At 35.7% G+C, this 13,918-nt stretch overlaps 1 long non-coding RNA gene across 1 annotated transcript; it reads left to right on the top strand.

The window, feature by feature from the left end:
• Nucleotides 1–9,090: 9,090 nt before the first annotated feature.
• On the top strand, nucleotides 9,091–11,711 carry LOC145795068 (uncharacterized). The gene is made up of 2 exons (XR_014335244.1): nucleotides 9,091–9,247; nucleotides 11,433–11,711. It is a non-coding gene; the product is annotated as an uncharacterized LOC145795068 (long non-coding RNA).
• The last annotated feature ends 2,207 nt before the right edge of the window (nucleotides 11,712–13,918 follow it).

Raw genomic sequence — 13,918 nt, 5'->3', positions numbered from 1 at the left:
AGAGATGTTATATGTTATTTGATTTGTTTCATCATTTTGTGCCATATGGTACATTGTCATGTAAGAGGTGATAAATTATTGTTTTCTTAATCGAGTGTGTAAAATTTAAATAAGCAAAGATTCTATAGTTATCTCAGTTGTTTCATCGTTTTGTACCATATGATACATTTCCATGTAAGAGGTGACAAAATTATTTTCTGCCATATGATACATTGTCATGTAAGAGAGATGATAAAATTGTGAATAAATAAACAAATAAAGCTTGGATGACATTATAGCAAGTTAGATCAATATCAAACTATCTATAAGAAAAGAAATAGTGCTCTTAATAATAAGATATATTGTATATCCAATCAAGTTGATGTACGTAAACTTTATAAAGCAGTTTAGACCTATTTGAATCAATCAACTAATCTTCTCCAAACTCATTTTGTTCCTTCCCTAATCATGCTCATATTACTAATTTGTGCTTTAGGATGACTCAAAAAACCAATTCCATAAACCTGAGTTCGACACCCCTTAGAATTCGTAAAATTGTCACCCTTCTCTTGAGCTATGAAAATCCAAAGAGTTTCTGAAATGTTGATAGCTTGCATGGTTACTCAACACATGAAACAACAATGTAATTAGTTCAGAAATCTCTAATTGTTCATACCAAAGAATTGAACACTCTACGCCCAACTCTAATAGTAATTCTGACTGAACTTGAACTTCTAAAATAATTATAGTTCAAAACAATAACGATTTAACTAGATTTTTGTTTAAAGGATTGTCAACCTAGAATAGACTCCAAACATTAACAATCTCCCACTTTCGACAATTCCATGACAAAATCTACCCAAGCAAATATGACCAAAAGCCACAAAACGATGATCATCTTCTTTGGCGCTTGGAGAGAAGCTCAGAGAACATATGTGGATTTCTTCAAACTCTGATCAAATCCAATTCATTCATATTCCACAGATCTAGAATTACAAATTAAAACCAAAACAAGTAATAAAGAACAATACTAAGTAATTCCCATTATAATGCACCCTAATCAACCACTTTGTCATCTAGTCAAAAGTTTTGAACAAACATCTAGTACTTTATCACCACTAACAGCAATAATATCTCAGAAAATGATAATGAAAAACTGAATCCAAATATCTATTCAATCGCTTGGGATTTAAAATGTCCAAAATGCAGAGATACAAAAGATATACATCGTCAATTAAATCATTTTGTGACAAATGAAGTGTGTTCTCTACACATCTTCAGAGTATTATGTGTAAAAGCAAGGAGTTGAGACACATTCTATGTTCATCTATATGATTCAGGACAAGAGATGTCAGTAATTGAATGACATTGATAGCCTTCAGAACCTGTAGTAGTGGAAAATCATGGCATTTAATGTGATGTGGAAAAACAATAAAAACGACACCAAAAACAAACATAAATGATATAGACCCCCATTTTTGTTAACCTCCACAACCCCCACTGTCAGCCAGTGATAGGAGGAAAAGAAAAAACAAAAAGTTCCCAATCACAATGCATTGGAGGTGGTGGGGGTTCCCTAAAAAGGGGTCCCAACCTTTTTCCAAAAACAAAAGAGAAATAGACCAGGTGAAAAAGGACCATATTATTTACTAATCCATTTTACAAAAATACTAGAACTAGACCTAAACATTTGAAGTTTAAACAACCAGAGACTTTAACTAGCAAATAAATTGTAGGGTGTCCTTAAATTCTTGTACAAATTTTTAAAGGGATGTCTCGTTAATTTTCTTTTTAAATAAGTAAAAAAAATTTATTATTTAAAAGTTAAAAAAATTGTGTTTTTCATTTATATTTTAATTATTAATTTTTAACTTATAATAAACTATACTACACAAACTCAATAATCATTGGTTACACTCGGGCAGACAAAGGGATGAAAAAAGAACAGAGAAAAAAATTACCCGAGGCCCACAAAAGTAAAGAATTTATAGTAAATGTGTGGATAAAAGTGGCTGACGTGACAATAAAAAAAATATAGGATACGCTTTCCTCCAGTTTATATTAGATTAAAGGATACTGCTTGGCTTTCGTGGGCCCGTGATGGTGTATGCATTGATAATTCGAACCATTTAATGTGTAGAACTCGTTAAATATTTTATTTTTATAAAAAAAAAATCACGTTGATAAGATATTAACAACTAATTAATCAAATCACATTTGTGTCAATAATAAATATGATTTTAAAAATAAATTATTGACACAAATGCAATATGGTTGGCTGTCGATATTTGATCAATATAATTTTTTACAAGATTAAAGTATTTGATGAAATCTATACATTTAACATTTATGATTATCGGTGCGAGTTTTGTGGTGAACCCACAAAGGTTCAATAACACCTTTCAATCGATTTTGTTAACTGGCGAGAAGGTTCTCCCAAAAATATATTCTCCATTGATTATGGTCCATAATGATTGAGTAATGGGAGTCTCTACTGATTATAACCCATAATGATTGAGTAATGGGAGTTAATGGTTTAAAATAAGTAATCCAATAAAATTATGTAAATGATATAATAAAATTATGGAAGTGTGTACCATACATATACCTTATAATTAAAAAAATAAAATAATATAATTTATACTTTTTGAGTCATAATTAAAATAAAATAAAAAAAGTCATAACTAAACACAGAATGAGGCATAACTAAAGATCTCATGCGTCATAACTAAATAAGAAAATTGGTCATAGCTAAATAAGAAAATGACATAACTAAGAGTGGATATGTATTTTTTTTATCAACAAAATCTAAATAAGAAAATGGCACAACTAAGAGTGCATATATATATTTTTTATCAGCAAAAATAAACTGTATTGATGATAGAACACATACATTAAATATGAGGTTATACCAAATGTAGAGGGTCAGAAATTAAGCCCCAAACTAAGTATGGACTTAAGCACTAAGATCACCTTGAGAAGGCGACCGAGGATAAGAAAGGAGCGTGGACCAAAGCCCAAGGGAAGTGGGCCAACAAGTGGGCTGAGGTAGGTTCGACCCACCAAGGCTCTAGATGGACTCAGTGAGGAAAAGTTCCCAAGGCAAGTTGCAGAGGCAACATGTGCAGCGGTGATGTTGTCGAGGGAACATGTGCAGTGACAGAGTTGCTGGGGCACTTTGTCTCAACGCCGCCATTCCTATTAACTTCAGTTCTGCCGCCATTGGAAGTTACCGAGAGAACATGTGTAGCGGCAGAGTTGCTGAGGTACTTTTTCTCAGTGTCGCCATTCCTATTATCTTCGGTGTCGCCGCCATTCCAAGTAATGTTGGTGCCACGATCATTTGGCGTTGCTGAGGCAAAGAAAAGACCGAGGCAACTAAGTTACTGAAGCAATACTTGCGGCGCCCAAGTTGCGGAGGCATTCTGTCGGCGCCGCCATCTCTGATATCTTCGGTCATGTCATCTAAACTTGCCGCAGCAACTATTACCCCAGCAACTAAATTGCAGAGGGAATATCTTGCCAAGGTAATAACGGCATTTGAGAGAGTCTTCCCTCTGAGGCTAATACCTGGCGCTGATAGCAGGTCCCAAGGCATTAGCTGGCCTAAGGCTAGTAGCAGGCCCTACAGTTCATTTAACTTGACGCTGATAGCAGGCCCCAAGACTTACTGGTTGGAGCTGGTAGCAGGCCCAGAAATACCAGTTTATCGCGGCAACCTCGCGAAGATAGGAGTAGGGTAGCCCGAGCATAAGGGACTCCCTTTCCATTTCCCAGGTCATGGACCTACCTTGGTTGCATAGGCAGGACTAAGGAAGCCCCCTTGGGCTTGGTACTAAGGCACAGCATGGTGGATAGCAGGCTTAGCTGTGGCCTTCGCCCTAGGAAGCTAGGGAGTTTGTGGTTAGGTGGCTAAGGGTGGAGGTTTCGCTGAGGTGAACACAAACATAGCCGATAGCTGGCTAATAGAGTCCTGAGAATGCATGTACTGGCCAAATAGAACTGAGAAGGCAAGTGCAGCGGGAAGGTTCACTGCTACAAGTGTACTTGCTGAGGTTCAAGCTGAGAAGGCAAGTGCAAAGGGAAATGCTTCCGCTGCAACTACACTTGCTGAGGCTCAAAAGGAAGTTGCAGCGCCAAACACTCCCGTTGCAACTACATTTCCTGAGGCTCAAAAAGGTAGTTATAGAAGCAAACAGATAGTACACGGTACATGTAGAGGGACACGTGGCACCTTCAGCCTGGTGGCTCAAGGCAGAATATTCCATATGATCCTCTGGGACACATGTCTTCTCTCTATTTTGCCACTTGGTGTCCTCTTGGCACCAAGGAAAAGCCTATAAACAGGACCCATTTCCTAAGGTTCAAAAAGAGGAATTTTGGGGATTTGAGGGAGATGTTGTCCAATTTGGTACTGCCATACACTTTTTCTTGAGCCACTTGCTTCACCCTCACCTAGCTACACACTCTTCAATTCCTAGATAGTTGCTGCTGTTCGTTCTCAAGCCACTTCCACCATTATTGGACCATTAGCATAGTTTTGCCTCTCTAACCTAGAACTTCCCTTATACCAATAAATGAGAGGCAAGGGCAAAAAAATATCATAGTGACACATCCAAATTCTGACTAATTTGGCACCAAAAAGATCACACAATCATATTCTAACTAACTTGGCACCAAAAAGATCATACAATCATATTCTAACGCAAGCCAAGTGGTTGGTGAGAAATCGGAGGGGAAGGGGGGGGGAGGGGGGGAAGCAAAAAACCGAAACAGAACAAATAAAGTAGCTTGATTACATAGACAACACCTTCAAAGCTTTTGCAAGAGTACACAACAACTCAGATCCAAATACTCTCCTGCTGCTTAATCACTAGCACAATTAATGTCCACTAATCTGAAGCAAATTGAACACCATATCATGCACTAACCAAGCAATGTGAGGAAGGTGGTATTTAATCCACGATGCAATACTAACCTTCACCAATTCACATAATACATCTAGTTGAGGCTGAGATCCATTGAAAACACACTCATTCTTACGCTTTCAAATGGGCTGTCAGTCTAGCAATAAAAAAGAGAATTTGATGATAGACCCCTCACTGTCTAATTTATCTTTTAAAAGGACAAGAATTATATAGGTGCTTTCAAAACCCCTTAATATTTAAAAACTTGTTTCTTTTACTGTATTTCCCTCATATCTATCAGCTCTCCTATTAAGCCATCTTTACAGTGTATTTCAGAGTAAAATTTGCTATGATTCAAAGTAAAATTTTATATTTTTAAGCAAATCAACATGTTTTTAACCAGAGTAAATTCAAAGTAAAATTTTATATTTTTAAGCAAATCAACATGTTTTTAACCAGAGTAAAATTTCAGAGTAAAATTTTACTTTCAATCATAGTAAACTTTACTCTGATTCAGAAGCAAATCAACATGTTTTTAACTAGAGTAAAATTTTAATTTGAATCATAGTAAATTTTTTTCTGATTCAGAGTAAAATTTTACTCTGAAAATACAATTTTACTATCATTATATAATTCAAATTGCAATGAATTGATAGAAAATTTTTAGTGTCACTAGGAGTCCAAAAACAAATAATAGAAGTACACAATAATAGAGTAAAAGTTTGCTATCATTGTATAAAAAATAATAAAAAATAGAACATATAACATCAAAGTAAAAGTTTACTCTCTGTAGACACCCCATTTTTAACCGCCCTTAAGACTTGGGCGCCACTGATTGCTTACTTGGTGATGAAAATTGTGCAGTGCAAAGGTTCGATTTCTTCAGCAAGAGGAGCATCAAATCCCAACCTCACACCCCATTTTTGGATCAAAAATATTTTGACCAAAAATATTTTAGACCTTAAAACCCTCTTTTTCAAAATATTTTTGAAAAAGTTCCTACGATGTTCCGTGGCTCGCATTTCATTAAATGTTGCGCTTTTCGGTAAACTGAGCAAGGACAAAAGTGGAAATGAATGAAAGAGGGGTGAAATCTCTGAAAAATATTTCAAAACACCTTATTTAGGGGTTTGGGGTTGAAGAAAAGAGGAGAGGAGTGAAGAAAACTAGTTTGGGAGAAGTTCGACATGAATCCAGTTAGGATCGAAACTGAACAGTCTTCGTTAAAAGAGGCATAACTTTTTTCACAGTTGGAATTTTGATGTTAGGCTGCCACCATTGGAAATAAGACTTCCCGGGCTTCAATTTAGGCTAAAGAATGACCTACAACGGAGTCCAGATGAAGAAGTTATGTCTGGTTGAAGTCGAGCCCAAAAAGCAGATTTTTTTGGCCAACCAGAGGTGGAGGATGCTAGCCATAAATGAGATGTTCTGGCCATGTGCCAGCCATGAATGGCCTATGCCGACCCCTTTCCATCCAAGAGTGTTCCTTGCCGGCCAACAATGATGAAGTGTCGGCCATCAATGATGAAATGCTGGCCATCGATGGAAAAAGACAGTTTTTGGCAAATATTTATTCTCCAACTGTTACAACTGTCCCTTTTGGGATATTTTCGACCTGAAGCCTCATTTATCTATATATAGAGAGCCTTCTCTATGGTTTTTAAGGTTAAAAACATTTTAGGAGTGAAATATTTTGAGGAGTCACTTTCTCTATAATTCTCTCTCTACATTTCACTCTCTCTTGAACCTTTGTGCATACAAATGCAGATACACTTCTCCTTTGCCTATACATCCTTGACCAAAGTTTCTTGTCTTTCGGATGAGATGCTTTGGGACCTTCTTTGAGCTTTAGAAGGTGATTTTAGCTAGATTTGGTGCCTCATTTGTGCCTAAAGTGTGCTTGGCTTCAAGAGGTATAAGACTCACCCTTTAAGCTTGTTTTTATACTTGTTTTTGCCATCTTTGCAAACTGTTTTTGGCCTGATTTTCAACTACAAAAACCTCTATTTTTAAGGTTTAAAAATGGTGGTTTAAGGCCTTTTTGGAGTTAGGGGTGGTCCACCCTTCTTGTGGCTTGCTTGCTAAGTTGTTGTGCCATCTTTCAAAGTTGTTTTAAATTAAACTTTTTGGGCCTTTTTACTAGTGAAACTCAAAGGTTTTTTAGTGAAAAAAACCATGTTTGGAGGTCCAAAATAGGAGGGGTTGGCCTCCCCTCCTTGTGTCTTGTTTGCATGAGTAGATAGTCTAACATGTGAGCATATTTTTCTACCATTTTATGACTTAATCTCAGCATGTTTTTGCTACTTTTTTGACCTGTTTTAACTCTGTTTTGAGCTGGTTTGGCCACTTGAGGCTTGCTTTGTATACTTGTAGTGCAATGGTGCTTAATAGTCTAGTTTGTGCTATGTGTTAGCCTTTTATTCTAGCCTTTTTTAGCTTTATTCAAGCATGGTTTAGGCTCTATTTTGACATGCTTTAACTCTATTTTGAGTGGTCTTGGTCATATGAGCCATGTATTGTATAGCCATAGTGCAAATGCCTTCACTAGCTTAGTGTTTCAAGGCCTCCTACATGTCTTGCATGGGATGGTTGCATGTTGTGACATTGTTTTACATGTCATTTCAGTGTGTATACCTCTGTCGCACTCTCACTTATATCACTCTTTCATTGCTTTTGAGAGTTTGATTTGAGACTTATTTGTAGGCCAACATACGAGCATGTTTTTCTTGCCATTTGTGCTTCCATATCAGCATATTTTAGCCACTGTTTTGGCATGTTTTAGCTCTATCCAAAGCTGATTTGGTCATTTAAGCTTGATATTGTATGCTTGTAGTGTAGTGTTCATCACTAATTTTATGCTTTTGGCTTTGGAACATGTTGTGCATGTGTTGCTTGCATGTTGTAGCACTATTTGTCATGCCATTTCAACACTAAAAAGTCTGCAACCTCCCTCATTTCTTCATTTTTCTATTTGCTTTGAGGGTTGGTTGGCTTTAAGCTTGTGTTTAAGCTTGAGATAGAGTTTGTGCTCAATGGCTTTAACTCTCTTTTGAGGGTTTCTCCTAGCTAAAGGCATGATCTCTCTTATGTCTTAAACCATCCTTTGGTTGACCCGTCTCTCATTAAAGGACACTCATCTTGGACTTAACCAATTAAAGAATGGCTTGGTAATGCTAAAATGTGTAAATAAAATGAATCAAGTAAAACATGACCAAGATAAGCATGTTGTGTGCATTGCATGTGACGACCTCACTACGTATAATATTTTATATTTGGTTAATTAAGGAGATTTGAAATTTTAATTAGTCATTATATTGATTTAATTTGGGATTTATGAAAATTTTTGGAGTCTGATTTGTATTTGATTTTAATAAGAATTTAATTTGGAATTAGAAATTGAATGTCCAAATGGCTTAAGGAGGTAAAATTATTGAGTTGATTCAGTTTAATTTCAAGTATTGGACCATATGAGGGTTTAATTAAATATTCGATTCAGTTTAGTAAAATTGAGATTCGATTAATTAGGTCTGAATTGGAGTTAATTAAGTTAGTTAAATTATGAGGATGGAGAATTGTTATTATAACGGATTAAATTTATTTATGAGATGTTCAATTTGAATATGTAATTTATTGACAGAAATTTGGAGTCTGATTAGAAATTAAAGGTCTAAATGATTTGGGGAATCAAAATTAATGATGACAATAAGTCTAATTTAATATTTGGAGCCTTTTGGGAGTTTGATTAAAAATTTGATTCAGAGTGACAAAATTAAATATAATTAATTAGGCTATAATGGAAGTCAAATTAGACTGATTAAATTATGTGTGATTTGTGATTAGTTATGATTAATTTAATTATATGCTAATGAAGATTTGTTTTAGGCTAAGTGTTTCTTAATTAAATTAATCCTAAGCATAAATTACATTATGGAACAAACTAGAATTTGTGGGTGTGGGTGCACTGAGAAATTTAGGTGGGTGTACTAAGAAATTTGGTTATGAATGTTGTGCTGGTAGCTTCAATCAATGTGCACGTGTGTAGTGTGAATATATTTAGAGAAGTTGTGTGTGTGTGTGTGTGTGTTTTATGTGCTGGTGAACTTAATGGGTAGATGTAATTCATTTGACCCAAAACATTTTGCAAAAAGGGAGAGAGAGCAGAGAGAGAGAGAGAGAGAGAGAGAGAGAGAGAGAGAGAGAGAGAGAGAGAGAGAGAGAGAGAGAGTTCAAATCAAGTGAAATAAAGAAGGGAAGGCTTATATTATTCTTGCTGGAAATTGAAGAAAAAGCTTATAGAAGTTGAGATCAAATGAAAGAAGAAAGAAAGGCTTAAGAAATTCAGCCATTGAAGACTTCAGGTAAGAAATTGAAACTTAAACATCATAAATAAATCATCTAAAAGCTGGAATTAAGGAATGATTGGGTTCAATCTCATGTAATTACAAAGAAATTAGCAAATTGATAAAAATTGGGTCTTGCATGTTCAATCAAGTTAGGTTGAAAAAAATATGAGTTATGGTTCTTTAAATTTGTTATGTATGAGTTTAATTTTGGGAACCATGTTTGAATTGAGTCTCATAAATTACATGAAACAAGGATTATTTGCAGATTTGATCCATGCAATGGGGATAGGTTCAAATTTATGAGATAAATTTAGGAATTAATTATTTTGGGTTTGATTTTGGAATATTTTGCATGAGTTTGAGTCTAATTTCTACATGCATGGGCAAATTATACAAGTTTAATACTCTAATTTTACATGCATCATGGATTTCTAATAATTGATTTCATGTTTTGATAAAATAAGAATTAAGCTTTGGAAATTTATGGGTTTATGAACAAATGAGTTCAATTTTTAAATTAAAGGAGTTTTGATGTAAATGATCGAAGATTGATCATATTTTCTTGATTAATTAAGAGTTTGTGTGTTTTAGACAAGTCGTGTATGAACCTAAGTTTTGAGACTATACTTTGACAGTTTAATTCATATTTTAGAATTTATGAGTTTGAAGTTGGGTTTGATATGAAGAAAATTAAATTGGATAAATCAAGAAATTAATTATGATTTAGAATTTGACAATCAAGAATTGACTTGATTTTTGATTTGAATTTCGTTCTTGCAAATATCTTTCTAACAGCTTGCAGCTTAATTTTATGTTTTGCAAGAGAGGAAGAAAAAAAATATTAAAATCATTAAATTCATGGAGATTTGTGCTAAGAGTTAGAAATAACTTTGAATATATATGTTTTTGGGAGTGTCATTGCATATTTGAATGTATTATACATGGAATGGACCTTTGGAAATGTGTTTTCAGCTTCAAACGAAATTCTGGAAATTCCAGAATTTAACATGTCCGCTCGAGCAAGGAAAGTGTTGCTCGAGCGGAGAAATCAAGCTTCCAGAAACTTTGTAAATTTTGCAGTCCACTCGAGCGACTAAATCTGTGCTCGAGCGGAGTGGCTTGTTTCAGAAAATTTTGAAAAGATGGTTCGTGTTTCGATTTCCATTCTCTTTCACTTCTAAGCACTCTTAGGCATGTACTGAGCATTATAAATGAACCATAGAGTTGGAAAGAGCCTAAGAGAATTAAACGAATTAAAGAACGAAATGAATTGTATTGGGACTCGATTTCTATGTGTATTACGAATTGTGTAGGGTCAAGTGCAAGGACGAATTGAGCAGCAGAACACTGTGAGTAATATCTTAGTAAAGATATTTTCGAGCATGTTATTTTCCAAATGCTACTTCTGTATAAGCTCCATGGATTTGTTGATTTGAATTATGAATAAGTATTCTATATGCCTAATTTTCTATATAAGCTCTATGGATTTGTCGATTCGAATTACGAATAAGTATTCTATATGCCTAATTTTTTGTATAAGTTCCATGGATTTGTCGATTCGAATTACGAATGAGTATTCTATATGCCTAATTTTCTGTATAAGTTCCATGGATTTGTTGATTTGAATTACGAATGAGTATTCTATATGTCTAATTTTTGTATAAGACTCTATCAAGAATATGATTTGGGTCCAAGGCCGTTTGATAGGTGATAAGAGTATGAATTGGGCCTGAGGCCGTTTGATATGTTTGATATGTCTTGATTGGGCCAAAGGCCATTCAAATATTTTAATGGGCCAAGGGCCGTTTGACATGAATAATAGTTGGACATGAATGATTGGGCCAAAGGCCGTCTGATATGAATAATAGTTTGACATGAATAATAGTCTGACATGAATGATTGCGCCAAAGGCCGTCTGATATGAATAATAGTCTGAGATGAATGATTGGGCCAAAGGCTGTCTGACATGAATAATTGGGCCAAAGGCCATTTGACATGAATGCTTGGGCCAAAGGCCGTTTGACATGAACGATTGAATCAAAAGCCGTTTGACACAAATAAATTGGGCCCGAGGCAGTTCGATAAGAGCGAATTGGGCCTGAGGCCGTTAGATATGTCTGTTACGAATTTCATTCATGTAACTTCTTTATTTTGATATTATTCATTGGGCTATCATTTACTCTCATTTATTTGTGTGTAGGTGAGCAAAGAGATGTCCAAACCCAACCTCAGTAAAAGATATGAGAGGAAGTCAAGTTTGTGGAGTCAACCATGACACGCCTCACGAATGAGGCCTTAGTTTTCAGAATTATCGTTTTGACTTCTTTTGTCCTCTTTTGATGGTCATGTTTGACCTTATCTGTATATAAGCTATGGTTTTGTATAATTATGGTATTACATGGATCTAGACATAGAATGTCTTTTATGTGGGTATGTTTGGTGTGAGTTATTAATATAAGAAATGTTTTTGTTCATTCAATTTATGCACAAGCTCATTGGACAATTATTATCTTTTGTTTCTGCTTTTGGCCCCATATAGTTATTTAAAATTTGCTTTCCATTTGAGGCCGTGGGTAATCTAATGATTACTGGCCGGTTATGATCCTAACTTGTAGGAGCAGGTTCGGGTCATGACATTGCATGTGTTCAATCAGACATTATATTGAACACAAGGTAGATTGGTCCATTTCATACTCAAAGTGATGAAATGAGCTAATCTCCTTTGTCTCCATCACCTTTGATCATGCATGATAGGGTGGTGGTACTTTGAGTCTTGTTTAGTGCATTTATTGAAAGTGTACAACTTGGATCTTTGGCCATCATGCATTGAAAATGCTTGATTGATGGTTTTGGATCCAAGAGTGCCACTCCTTTGATGTTTGGAGATGATAAGGAGAGGCACAGTACAAACATACCCTTAGGAGACCCTCCATTTTCCTTTGTTTGTGCTCTGTTGTAGAATGGTGACTCAGCACACTAGTGGCCGGCAGTGCCTCATCAGTGGCCGGGAAGGCTTCATTCTTGGCTGGCAGTGCTCTATTTGACCGGCAGGTGGCTAGCAGTAAGCATCCATGGCCTGTAGGCCACTGGTGCATTCCTCAGCAGTGATTTGGTAAAATAGTACATAGTGTTCTTGGAGTAACCCTGCAAACAGAGCCTCTTAAGAGCAAACCGGTGGGCTTTTCGGGGGCGAAAACCGAATACATGCATGTTCAACTTCTTCAAGCAGAGCTAAGGCAGTATTGTTTAATGCTTACTTGTTAGTTAGCATGGTTTTGTAATTTAATTAATTAATTTGTTAATTAGTTAAAATGCTGTAATAATTAAGTAGCTTAGTTTAGCTATTTCTTTATTTTGTTGTGTAATAATTAGTCTAGTTAGTTTAATTAGATTAGTTAGCTTAGCTTAGCTTAGAATAGCTTAGCTTACTCGTTCGGACCCTCCATGAGGGCACAATGTTGTAATAAGTGTGTGTACGTGTGTGCATGTCTTCCAACCCCACATCTTTCTCCCTTTTATTTAACCGCTTAAGATGGTTAGTTTAGGGCACATTTTGATTAGCATACCTTATGCTTGCATGTTTGCATCATTCATTTGTATTGCATGCACCGGGCTCGGCGCATCATTCAAACTGCATCTTAATTTCAATACACTTATTTGAATACATGTTTCAAAGTATGTTATCAAATTATTGCATTCATATGCCATCTTAGATAGCCGAGCCTATTTAGCTGCATTATTGCATGTGTTGCATTAGGCATTTTAACATAGTTAGGACCATGCATTGTTTTTAACTAGCTTTTGTTTTGGCTCGGAGTACACTGTAAGTTTTACGCTTTTAGCATACTACATGAGATGTCAGTGTTGCCATGATCGCATGCTTGCTATGAAGCTACTTGCTTAAGTGATTAACTACATGAATGCTTGTGGATGAAGGCTTTGTTGCTTGAATTTGGACAATTCGACAAATGTGAGTTTTAAGCCCACTTTGTGAAGTGGCAAATCATGTTGTTTTAAAGCCCACCATGTTTAGTGGCAAATCTGCGCTTTAGCCCACTTGTGAGTGGCATTTTCAAACCATTTTTGAAAACAAACATGAATTGTTTTGTTCCAAGTCTCGCGACTTAGTCTATACTTGTATGCTGTGCGTCACATAGTAAAGTTGGATAATAATCGGAATAAGAACACATGTGTTTATAAAATAACATATAATGCTTAGTAGAGGCTGATCTTTGATCGGGCGAGCGGGGGTGCTCATTTCAGGACCTTCCCCTCTCATACCCAAGTTCTCGAGCTAAGGTAACTTTGGTGATGACGGAGATGTGGCCTTTGGCATGAGTCAGGGTTTTCTAAATTTTTCAAAAACAAAATATTTATATGGCAACTCTATAATCTGGCAAAGCAGTCCAATTTTAGCATTATTTGATTCAAAATATGATTTTCCAAAACGATTTGCCGGATTAGACTCTTTGGTGTTTATCAGTCTTACATTGCACTTTGTGAGATTAGATTCAGAACCGTGGCAGGAGTTCGAACTGTAGGAGACCAATTCGAGCTATTCGAAAGGGGGCACGAAGAAAGTCGGGTCTACACTCTCATTTTATCAAACAAAAATAGAGCACATACCAGATTAAAATTTTACCCTCATTTTATCAAACAAAAATAGAGCATAAATCAGAGTAAAAT

The sequence above is a fragment of the Camellia sinensis genome, chromosome 7, assembly GCF_055761805.1.
Source record: "Camellia sinensis isolate YWXY chromosome 7, ASM5576180v1, whole genome shotgun sequence".
Taxonomy (NCBI): domain Eukaryota; kingdom Viridiplantae; phylum Streptophyta; class Magnoliopsida; order Ericales; family Theaceae; genus Camellia; species Camellia sinensis.
This window is presented reverse-complemented; position numbering and strand designations above follow the sequence as displayed.